This window comes from Neofelis nebulosa, chromosome 8 (assembly GCF_028018385.1).
Source record: "Neofelis nebulosa isolate mNeoNeb1 chromosome 8, mNeoNeb1.pri, whole genome shotgun sequence".
Lineage (NCBI taxonomy): Eukaryota > Metazoa > Chordata > Mammalia > Carnivora > Felidae > Neofelis > Neofelis nebulosa.
In genome coordinates, this window is record NC_080789.1 from 60,706,965 (window position 1) to 60,719,606 (window position 12,642).

General features: G+C 38.7%; 1 protein-coding gene across 3 annotated transcripts in view; it reads right to left on the minus strand.

The window, feature by feature from the left end:
* Positions 1 to 12,642, minus strand: part of LOC131519428 (olfactory receptor 6C1-like) — a 170,107-nt gene that overhangs the window by 138,650 nt on the left and 18,815 nt on the right. The window lies entirely within an intron of this gene.

A 12,642-nucleotide genomic window follows, 5' to 3' on the forward strand; every position in this document is an offset into this window, starting at 1 on the left:
TTCTCAAATTTGACCCTTTCTTCTCCTCTTCTTCCATTTAATTGTAGCAAATATATGAAAGATTGTTTTCATCAACTTTATGCGTTAGATCATGGAGACTTAATTATTTCCATGCATGTGCAGTATATTTTGTCCTTATATTTGATTTTCTGTAAACTCTTGATAAATTCAAAACAAGTAAATGATGTGTCTTCCTTGGGATTTTTCCTTTGTTTGGCTTTTTATGTCTTGATATTCATTCTCTACTGTTTTTAAATAAATATATTTAAGAGTAGAAAGTTGAGATTAAAATGCCAATTTGAGAATTTAAAAAGAAACCCCACTAGGCTAGTGTAATAAAAAATATGGTATATATATTTTATACTACATTTTATTCTATATAATAAGTAAATACTGACTCATGTAAGTGTACTCAATCTGGGTAACTTTGATTAAGAATAAAATGCTGCCTAGACAGATCACATTTGATACTTTAACAGCTATTCCTTATTCGTGTTATAATTGCTTTCCTTAGAGTCTACATTTATAATGTAATAATAACCAGGTATTTTATTCTGTGATGTTTTTAAGGCTAATTTGAAAGTATAAAATAAGTATAAGTATACTATCCATATTAAAAAACAAAACAAAACAAAACTTATAGCATAAATTATTCTGATTTTATCTTGTGAAAAAATGATCTTCTAAGAGGTACAATAAGTTACTCGTGGTCACATGACTAGTAAGAAAGATAGAATTGAAATCATTTCTGCTTGATTCCAGAGGCTATGTCTATGGTACCAGCACTTCACAATCAGTTTGTGGCAAAGAGTGGTTTACATGTATACCAAAATGATTATGGCTTCAGTTTTGGGGTTGGATGTAGAGGTGCAATAAGAGACTCTCAAGCTGGTTATGTTGGCTGGTATTGTAGTTTACTGTAGTGTCTTGTTATTTTATATATGTGACATGCCACTTAAAAATCTAGAAAGCTTTGTAATATAGCAATTATGTACTTGTAGGGTGCTTCTTACAGTTTTACTATATGACCTGCTGTCGAGTCATAGAGTCAAATTGTCCTGAAGTAGATAATTGCTTTTGTATGCCCAAGATAATCTCTCTCTCTCCCACTCAGTCTCTATCTCTGTCTCTATTTCTCTCATGCACACGTGCATACACACACACACAAACATACTTATCTCTATATCTAACTCAATAATTTCTTTTTTTTTCTTTTTCTTTTGGTAGGATGATTTCCATAATTTGTGTATGAGTCCATAAACCACAGTTAGCCAATCAAGGCATTGGACTCTCTGATTAGCTCAAGGTTACCCTTCTATCCTAGGCTTTACAGATGACCATATTCTCTCTACAAACAACTAAATTACTGTTAGGCATGAGACCAAAGTCAGTTCAGTAAAATACAATTTAATAAATTTTTGTAAATATTAGAGAGAATATTCTTTACTGTATGTTTACAGCTATAAAAAATAAATACAGAACTTTCAGGGATCCATTAAATAGAACATGTATACCTCACTATGAATCCAGAGTAAAGAAAGGCAGAACCAAAAAGGAAAAAAAAAATAAGAGTATGAATACCAATAACTTCATTTTTTTCATTTTCAGTAACCAAAAATAACAAAAGCTAGCATCCCGTGGAATTTCAGGTTGGATTTCCTATACTCATAACCAAGATGAGTCTTTTTAATTGTCGTATCTACTAAATGTTCTCTCTACCCCACTGTGTATCTCCTGGCCCTTGGTGGCTTTGTCCTCAGGTATTAAGCAAGAGAAAATGAAAACCAAGAAGAATTTCATTCCCTATATTTTTTATCTATTAGGTTTTTACTTAATGCTTATCTGAATACCACCAGGCCAAGTATTTCTAGAAATTTGTCCCAGAAAAGTACGAGTTTTTAAATGTGTTAATTTTAGAGCAGTTTTAGGTTTACAACAAAATTGAAAAGAAGGTATAGAGATTTCCCATATAACCATGGACCTCAAACATGCATAGCCTCCCCCATTTACAATATCCCTCAGCAGAGTGATATGTTTCTTATAATTGGTGAACCTACATTAACACAGCATAGTTACCTAAAGTCCATAGTTTACATTAAGGTTTACTCTTGGTGAATCCACATTCTATAGGTCTGGACAAAAGTATACTTACTGATAGATAGATAGATATGTAGGTTGACAGATGATATAGATGGAAGATATATAGATATATAGGTGATATACATAGATATATAGATATAAATCCTTTGTACCCTGCCTATTCATCACTTCTCACCCCTCACTCCCCAAAAACTGCTTATTTTATCATGATCATAGTTTTTCCTTTTGCACAATGTTATATAGTTGGAATCATAAAATATGTAGCTTTTTCAGATTAGCTTCTTTCACTTAGTGACATGCACTTGGGTTTCCTTCATGTCTTTCATGGTTTGATAGCTCATTTCTTTTTTAGGATTGAATAATATTCTATTTTCTAGATGCATCATAGTTTGCCCATTTACCTACTAAAGGGTATCTTAGCTGCTTCCAAGTTTGGGCAATTATGGATAAAGCTGCTATAAGGATCTGTGTGCAGGTTTTTGTGTGACCTATTTTGGTGAGTCAATACTGAGATGGGTGATTACTGGATCATATGGTAAGAGTGTTTAATTTGTAAGAAACCACCAAATGTCTTCCAAAGTTGCTGTACCATTTTGCATTCTACCAGCAAAAAAATGAAGTTCCTGTTGCTTCACATCCTCATCACCTTTGGTGATTTAAGTGTTCTAGGGTTGGCCATTTTAATATGTGTGCAGTGGTTTCTCCTTGTTTTCATTTACATCTCCCTGATGATATATGATGTGGATCTTCTTTTCATGTGCTTATTTTCCATCTATGTATCATCTTTGGTGAGGTATCTGTTAAGATCTTTGGTCCAGTTTCTAATCTTGTTCATTTTCATTGCTTTTTTAATATGAAATTTATTGTCAAATTGGTTTCCATAAAACACTCATTGCTCCTTCCAACAGGTGCCCTCCTCAATGGCCATCACCCACCCCCCTCTCCCTGCCACTCCCCATCAACCCTCAGTTTATGCTCTTTTTAGAGTCTCTTATGGCTTGGCTCCCTCCCTCTCTAACTTTTTTTTCCCTTCCCCTCCCCCATGGTCTTCTGTTAAGTTTCTCAGGATCCACATAAGAGTGAAAACATATGGTATCTATCTTTCTCTGTATGACTTATTTCATTTAGCATAACACTCATTTCCATCCGCATTGCTACAAAAGGCCATATTTCATACTTTCTCTTTTCCAAGTAGTATTCCATTGTGTATGTAAACCACAACTTCTTTATCCATTCATCAGATGATGGACATTTATGCTCTTTCCATAACTAGGCTATTGTTGAAAGTGCTGCTATAAATATTGGGGTACAAGTGCCCCTATGCATCAGCCCTCCTGTATCCCTTGGGTAAATTCCTAGCAGTGCTATTCCTGGGTCACAGGGTAGATCTATTTTTAATTTTTTGAGGAACCTCCACACTGTTTCCCAGTGTGGCTGCACCAGTTTGCATTCCCACCAACAGTGCAAGAGGGTTCCCGTTTCTCCACATCCTCACCAGCATCTATAGTCTCCTGATTTGTTTATTTTAGCCACACTGGCTGGCGTGAGGTGGTATCTGAGTGTGGTTTTGATTTGTATTTCCATGATGAGGAGTGACATTGAGTATCCTTTCATGTGTCTGTTGGCCATTTGGATGTCTTCCTTAGAAAAGAGTCTATACATGTTTTCTGCCCATTTCTTCACTGGATTACTTGTTTTTCGGGTGTGGAGTTTGGTGAGTTCTTTATAGATTTTGGATACTAGCCCTTTGTCTGATATGTCATTTACAAATATCTTTTCCCATTCCATCGTTTGCCTTTTAGTTTTGTTGATTGTTTCCTTTGCTGTGCAGATGCTTTTTATCTTCATGAGGTCCCATAAGTTCATTTTTGCTTTTAATTCTCTTGCCTTTGGAGATGTGTCAAGTAAGAAATTGCTATGGCTGAGGCGAGACAGGCTTTTTCCTGCTTTCTCCTCTAGGGTTTTGATGGTTTCCTGTCTCACATTCAGGTCCTTCATCCATTTTGAGTTTATTTTTGTGAGTGGTGTAAGAAAGTGGTCTAGTTTCATGCTTCTGCATGTTGCTGTCCAGTTCTCCCAGCACCATTTGTTAAAGAGACTGTCTTTTTTCCATTGGATATTTTTTCCTGCTTTGTCAAAGATTGGTTGGCCATACTTTTGTGGGTCCAATTCTGGAGTTTCTATTCTATTCCATTGGTCTATGTGTCTGTTTTTGTGCCAATACCATGCTATCTTGATGATTATAGCTTTGTAGTAGAGGCTAAAGTCTGGGATTGTGATGCCTCCCGCTGTGGTCTTCTTCTTCAATATTACTTTGGCTATTCAGGGTCTTTTGTGGTTTCACACAAATTTTAGGATTGCTTGTTCTAGCTTTGAGAAGAATGCTGGTGCAATTTTGATTGGGATTGCATTGAATGTGTAGATAGCTTTAGGTAGTATTGACATTTTGACAATATTTATTCTTCCAATCCATGAGTATGGATGTTTTTCCATTTCTTTGTATCTTCTTTGATTTCCTACATAAGCGTTCTATAGTTTTCAGCATACAGATCTTTTATATCTTTGGTTAGGTTTATTCCTAGGTATTTTATGATTCTTGGTGCAACTGTGAATGGGAACAGTTTATTTGTCTTTCTGTTGCTTCCTTATTAGTGTATAAGAATGCAACTGATTTCTGTACATTGATTTTGTATGCTGCAACTTTGCTGAATTCATGTATCAGTTCTAGCAGACTTTTGGTGGAGTCTGTTGGGTTTTCCATGTATAATATCATGTCATCTGCAAAAAGCGAAAGCTTGACTTCATCTTTGCCAATTTTGATGCCTTTGATTTCCTTTTGTTGTCTGATTGCTGATGCTAGCACTTCCAACACTATGTTAAACAACAGCGGTGAGAGTGGGCATCCCTGTCATGTTCCTGATCTCAGGGGGAAAGCTCTCAGTTTTCCCCATTGAGGATAATATTAGCTGTTGGCTTTTCATAAATGGCTTTATGATGTTTAAGTATGTTCCTTCTATTCTGACTTTCTCAGGGGTTTTTATTAAGAAAAGATGCTAAATTTTGTCAAATGCTTTTTCTGCATCGATTGACAGGATCATAATGTTCTTTTATTAATGTGATGTATCACATTGATTGATTTGTGAATGTTAAATGAGCCCTGCAGCCCAGGAATGAATCCCACTTGATCATGGTGAATAATTCTTTTTATATGTTGTTGAATTTGATTTGCTAGTATCTTATTGAGAATTTTTGTATCCATATTCATCAGGGATATTGGCCTGTAGTTCTCTTTTGTTGCTGGGTCTCTGTTTGGTTTAGGAATCAAAGTAATGCTGGCTTCATAGAGTGAGTCTTGAAGTTTTCCTTCCCTATTTTTTGTAACAGCTTGAGAAGGATAGGTATTATCTCTGCTTTAAATGTCTGGTAGAATTCCCCAGGGAAGCCATCTGGTCCTGGACTCTTATTTATTGGGAGATTTTTGATAACTGATTCAACTTCTTTGCTGGTTATGGGTCTGTTCAAGTTTTCTATTTCTTCCTGTTTGAGTTTTGGAAGTGTGTGAGTGCTTAGCAATTTGTCCATTTCTTACAGGTTGTCCAGTTTGTTGGCATATAATTTTTCATAGTATTCTCTGGTAATTGCTTGTATTTCTGAGGGATTGGTTTTAATAATTCCATTTTCATTCATGATTTTATCTATTTGGGTACTCTCTCCCCCTTTTTTCTTTTTTTTTTGAGAAGCCTGGCTAGAGGTTTATCAATTTCGTCTATTTTTTCAAAAAACCAACTCTTGGTCTCATTGATCTGCTCTACAGTCTTTTTAGATTCTATATTGTTTATTTCTGCTCTGATCTTTATTATGTCTCTTCTTCTGCTGGGTTTGGGGTGTCTTTGCTTTTCTGCTTCTATTTCCTTTAGGTGTGCTGTTAGATTTTGTATTTGGGATTTTTCTTGTTTCTGGAGATAGGCCTGGATTGCAATGTATTTTCCTCTCAGGACTGCCTTCTCTGCATCCCAAAGTGTTGGGTTGTTGTATTCTCATTTTCATTTGTTTCCATATATTTTTAAATTTCTTCTCTAATTGCCTGGTTGACCCATTCATTCTTTAGTAGGGTCTTCTTTAACCCCCATGCTTTTGGAGGTTTTCCAGACTTTTTCCTGTGGTTGATTTCAAGCTTCATAGCATTGTGGTCTGAAAGTATGCATGGTATGATCTCAATTCTTGTATACTTATGAACGGCTGTTTTGTGACCCAGTATGTGATCTATCTTGGAGAACATTCCATGTGCAGTCGAGAAGAAAGTGCCTTCTGTTGCTTTGGGATGCAGAGTTCTAAATGTATCTGTCAAGTCCATCTGATCCAATGTATCATTCAGGGTCCTTGTTTCCTTATTGATCCTGTGTCTAGATGATCTATCCATTTCTGTAAGTGGGGTATTAAAGTCCCCTGAAATTACCACATTCTTAATAAGGTTGCTTATGTTTGTGATTGTTTTATATATTTGGGGGCTCCGGTATTCGGTGCATAGACATTTATAATTGTTAGCTCTTCCTGATGGATAGACCCTGCAATTATTATATAATGCCCTTCTTCATCTCTTGTTACTGCCTTTAATTTAAAGTCTAATTTGTCTGATATAAGTATGGATACTCCAGCTTTCTTTTGACTTCCAGTAGCATGATAGATAGTTCTCCATCCCCTCACTTTCAATCTGAAGGTGTCCTCAGGTCTAAAATTAGCTCTTGTAGACAGCAAATAGATGGGTCTTGTTTTTTTATCCATTCTGATACCCTATGTCTTTTGGTTGGAGCATTTAGTCCATTGACATTCAGTGTTATTATGGAAAGATATGGGTTTAGAGTCACTGTGATGTCTGTAGGTTTCATGCTTGTAGTGGTGTCTCTGGTACTTTGTGGTGCTTGCAACATTTCACTCACAGAGTCCCCCTTAGGATCTCTTGTATGGATGGTTTAGTGGTGATGAATTCCTTCAGTTTTTGTTTGGGAAAACCTTTATCTCTCCTTCTATTCTGAACGACAGACTTGCTGGATAAAGGATTCTCGGCTGCATATTTTTTCTGTTTATCACATTGAAGATTTCCTGCCATTCCTTTCTGGCCTGCCAAGTTTCAGTAGATAGGTCTGCCACTACTCTTATGGGTCTCCATTTATATGTTAGAGTGTGTTTATCCCTAGCTGCTTTCAGAATTTTCTCTTTATCCTTGTATTTTGCCATTTTCACTACAATATATCGTGCAGAAGATCGATTCAAGTTATGTCTGAAGGAAGTTCTCTGTGCCTCTTGGATTTCAATGCCTTTTCCTTCCCCAGATCAGGGAAGTTCTCAGCTATGATTTGTTCAAGTACACCTTCAGCCCATTTCTCTCTCTCTTCCTCTTCTGGAATTCCTATTGTACGGATATTGTTCCTTTTGATTGCATCACTTAGTTTTCTAATTCTCCCCTCATACTCCTGGATTTTTTTCTCTTTTTCTCAGCTTCCTCTTTTTCTATAATTTTATCTTCTAATTCACCTATTCTCTCCCCTGCCCCTTCCATCTGTGTATGGCCACCTCCATTTTATTTTGCACCTCATTTATAGTATTTTTTAGGTCCTCATGACTATTTCTTAGTCCCTTGATCTCTGTAGCAATAGATTCTCTGCTGTGCTGTATGCTTTTTTCAAGCCCAGTGATTAATTTTATGACTGTTATTCTAAATTCTTGTTCTGTTATATTGCTTAAATTGTTTTTTATCAGTTTGTTAGCTGTCACTACTTCCTGGGGTTTCTTTTGAGGGGAATTCTTCTGGTTCGTCATTTTGGGTAGTCCCTGCAGTCGCTCCAAACTGCAGGGCACTTCTGTGCTGTCCGGAGTAACTTGTGTTGGTGGGAGGGGCCGCAGTCAGACCCGATGTCTGCCCCTAGCCCACCGCTGGGGCCACAGTCAGACTGGTATGTACCTTATCTTCACCTCTCCCAGGAGCAGGACTCACTGTGGGTGGCCCCTCTCAGGGCTACTTGCACACTGCCAGGCTTGTAGTGCTGTTTGAACAGGATCTGGCATATTAGTCAGGGTTTGGGAGGGGCAGGCTTAGCTTTCTTTGCTGTCTGTGGTCCCCTGCGGGAGGGGCCCTGCAGCACTGGGAGGGAGGCAGGACCATAGGAGGGATGGATCCACAGAAGCACAGTGTTGGGCATGTGCGTGGTGCAAGCAAGTTTGGTGATGGGAATTGGTTCCCTTTGGAATTTTGGGTGGGGGATGGGAGAGGGAGATGGCGCTTACCAGCGCGTTTGTTCCCCCACTGAGCTCTGTCCTTCTGGGGCTCAACAACTCTCCTTCCCAGTGTCCTCTCGCTCTCCCCACTCTCCAAGAGCAGAGCTGTTGACTTTTAACATTGCAGATGTTAAGTCCTGCTGGCTGTCAGAACTTAGGCAGTCCTGCCCCTCCGCTTTTGCAAGCCAGACTCCGGGTTTCTGCCTTGCTGGGTGGGCTGCCCCTCCACCGCCCCAGGTCCCTCCCACCAGTCCATGTAGCACTACCACCTCTCCGCCCTTCCTACCCTTTTCTGTGGTCCTCTTCTCTATTCTTGGCTCTGGAGAGTTAGTTCTGCTAGTCTTCTGGTGGTTTTCTGGGTTATTTAGGCAGATGTGGGTGGAATCTAAGTGATTAGCAGGATGAGGTGAGCCCAGTGTCCCCCTATGCTGCCATCTTCCCTGCTCAATTTCTCATTTTCATTGTTGAATTCTAAGAGTTTTTGTATATTTGAGTTACTTTTCACATGTATTTTATGTAAATATTGTCGCCCTGTATGTGACTTGTCTTCTCATTTTCTTGACACTATCCTTTGCACAGCAGAAGTTTTTAATTTTAATGAAATCCATCTTACCCATCATTTCTTTCATGGATCATAGCTTTCATGTGGTATCTAAAAGATCACTGCCAAAATCAAAATCATCTAGGTTTTCTCTGTGCTTTTAGGAGTTTCAGAGTTTTGCCTTACATATAGGTCCAAGTGATGGACACCCTGCCTGAGGATATGTGATTATAAAAATTTAAAGTTTAGTATGAAGTTGGGAAAGAATATGATTTAAGCTTATAAACTTGTTAACACCATAGATACTGTTAATATGCTTTTCATATTCTTTTTCAAAAGTTTTTATTTAAATTCTGGTTAACATACACTGTAATAATGTTTTCAAGAGTAGAAACTAGTGATTCTTTGCTTACATAAAACTCAGTGTGCATTACAAGGATTGCCCTCATTAATGCCCATCACACATTTATCCCATCCTCCATCCACATCCCCTGCAGCAACCCTCATATTGTTTTCTATAGCTATAGGTATCTTTGGTTTACCTTCCTCTCTCTTTTTTATATCACGTATGTTCATATGTTTTATTTCTTAAATTCGACATGTGAGTAAAATCATATGGTATTTGTCTTTCTCTGACTTATTTACTTTAGCATAATATGCTCTAGCTCCATCCACGTCATTGCAGTTGGAAAGATTTCATTATTTTTGATGGGTGAGTAATATTCCACTGTATATATGTATACCACATCTTCTTTGTCCAATCATCAGTCAATGGGAATTTGAGCTCTTTCCATAATTTGGCTGTTGTTCATAATGGTGCTGTAAATTTGGGGGTGCAAATGCCCTTTCAAATCAGTATTTTTGTATCCTTTGGATAAATACCCAGTAAGGCAATTTCTGGGTCACAGGTAGTTCTGTTATTAATTTTTTGAGGAACCTCTTTACTGTTTTCCAGAGTTGCTGCACCACTTTGCATTCCCACAAACAGTGTAAGAGGGTGCCCCTTTCTGCACATTCTTGCCAACTCCTGTTGTTTCTTGTGCTGTTAATTGTAGTCATTCTGCCAGGTTTGATATGGTATTTCATAGTGATTTTGATTTGTATTTCCCTGATGATGAGTGATGTTGAGCATCTTTTCATGTGTCTGTTGGCCATCTGGATGTCTTATTTGAGGACAATGTTTATTGATGTCTCCTGACCATTTCTTAACTTGATTATTTGGTTTTGAGGTGTTGAGTTTAAGTTCTTTATATTTATCAGATATGTCATTTGAAAATATCTTCTCCCATTCTGTAGGCTTCCTTTTAGTTTTGTTGATTATTTCCTTTGCTGTGCAGAAACTCTTTTATGTTGATGAAATCCCAATAGCTTATTTTTGCTTTTGTTTCCCTTGCCTGCAGTGACATGTCTAGTAAGAAGTTGCTCCAGACAAAGTCAAAGAGGTTACTGTCTGTGATCTCTTCTAGGATTTGGTTGGTTTCCTGTGTCACAATTAGGTCTTTGATCCATTTGAATTTATTTTTGTTTATGGTGTAAGAAAGTGGTCCAGTTTCCTTATTCTGCATGTTGCTGTCCAGTTTTCCCAACACCATCTGTTGAAGAGACTGTCTTTTTCCCATTGGATATTCTTTCCTGCTTTGTCAAATATTAGTTGACCATATAGCTGTAGGTCCATTTCTGGGTTTCTGTTCAGTTCTCTTGATGTATTTGTCTGTTTTTGCTAGTACCATACCGCCTTGAGGGCTACAGCTTTGTAGTGTAGCTTAAAGTCTGAAATTGTGATGCCTCCAGCTTTGCTTTTATTTTTCAGAATTGCTTTGGCTACTCAGGGGTCTTTGTTGTAATATGCAAACTTTAAGATTGTTTGTTCCACTCTGTGGAAAATGCTGGTGGTCTTTTGATAGGAATTCCATTAAATGTGCACATTGCTTTGGGTAGTATAGACATTTTAACAGTGTTTGTTCTTCTAATCCATAAGCATAGAGTGTTTTCCCATTTCTTTGTCTTGTCTTCAATTTCTTTCATAAGTTAAAATTTTTGGAGTACAGATCTTTTACCTCTTTGGTTAGGTTTATTCATAGGTATCTTACTGTTTTGGGTGCAATAGTAAATGGGAATGATTCCTTAATTTTTTTTATGCTTCTTCATTATTGGTGTATGGAAATGCAACAGATTTCTGTACGTGGATTTTATATCCTGCAACTGAATTTGTGTATCAGTTCTAGCAATTTTTGGTGGAGTCCCTGGCTGTGACCTCTTCATGTTCTTTCTTTCGAGATGAATTATTCCATCTGGGCATTTTGTCTAGGTCCTTGTTTTCTCTGTGTTAGGAAAGGCTGCTATGTTTCCTGCTTCTGAGAATAATGGCTATGTTGCAAAGAGGTCCTATACTGTCCAATGCCTGGCTCTTCAGGAAGTGTTTGTAGTATATGCTGTATGCACTCTGGTGTTGTGTGTTTTTTTAATGTTTATTTATTTTTGAGAGACAGAGTGAAAGCAGGGGATGGGTAGAGAGAGAGAGAGGGAGACACAGAATCCAAAGCAAGCCCCAGGCTCTGACCTGCCAGCACAGAACCCAACGTGGGGCTTGAACTCACAAGTTGTGAGATCATGACCTGAGCCACCCAGGTGACCCTCTGATGTTGTGTTTTAGCTGTGTTTCCCTAAGGTCAGTCTTCTGCAGAGTTCCTCCTTGCCTAAGGTGGGGAGCATTTGGACCTTTTCCACGTCTGGAAAGTTTTAACTAGGTATGTTTTAGTCTGCTTGTTAAAAGAGTCTAGATCTTATTTCTTCTAGAGGTGAAGCTTTGCTTCACTCTATGGTGAGTAGACAGGGTGAATGTAGAGAGTTTGTGTTGGTCTTCTGGAAAACAGGTCTGGCTGCTGCTCTGACTCTCATTCACAGTTGTCCTAGTTCAGAAGCACCTGCAGAGCACAGGGTATGGGGCTTGGTGTAGGTGGCTCCAGCCTCCACTTTGTGTGCTGTGCCACTCACTGCTTACACAAGTCCTGTCAACCCGCTCTCTGATGGTTCTGCTTTTCTTGGGCAAGTATGCCTGAGAACCAGCATGGTGGGACCTCTCCCCCCAGAACATGAGCACAAACCCCACAAATACCACATCTACTGAGCATAGAGTTCTGCAGAGCTTCAGCTCTAGTGGAAATAGCATCAGGTCTCCCTTGACAACCAGACCAGAGCACACCTAGGTAAAACTAGCCACACTCTGTCCAATGTCCAAACACTCTCCATAGCAGGCAAAGAGAAACTCTGCAGAGGACTGACCTGAGGGATCGAGTAGACAAAACACAGCAGTAGAGTGCATGCAGCATACACCAGAGACACTTCTTGAAGCTCAAAGCCATGGACATTAAGTGACTTCTTTTTTTTTTTTTTTTTTTTTTTTTTTATTTTTGGGACAGAGAGAGACAGAGCATGAACGGGGGAGGGGCAGAGAGAGAGGGAGACACAGAATCGGAAACAGGCTCCAGGCTCCAAGCCATCAGCCCAGAGCCCGACGCGGGGCTCGAACTCACGGACCGCGAGATCGTGACCCGGCCGAAGTCGGACGCTTAGCCGACTGAGCCACCCAGGCGCCCCTAAGTGACTTCTTTTTACCGAGCCATTATTCTCAGAAGCAGGAAACATAACAGGCTTTCCTAACACACAAAAGACAGAGACCTAAACAAAACGTCTCATCAGATGCATGCTATTGTCAGGATTAATGGAAG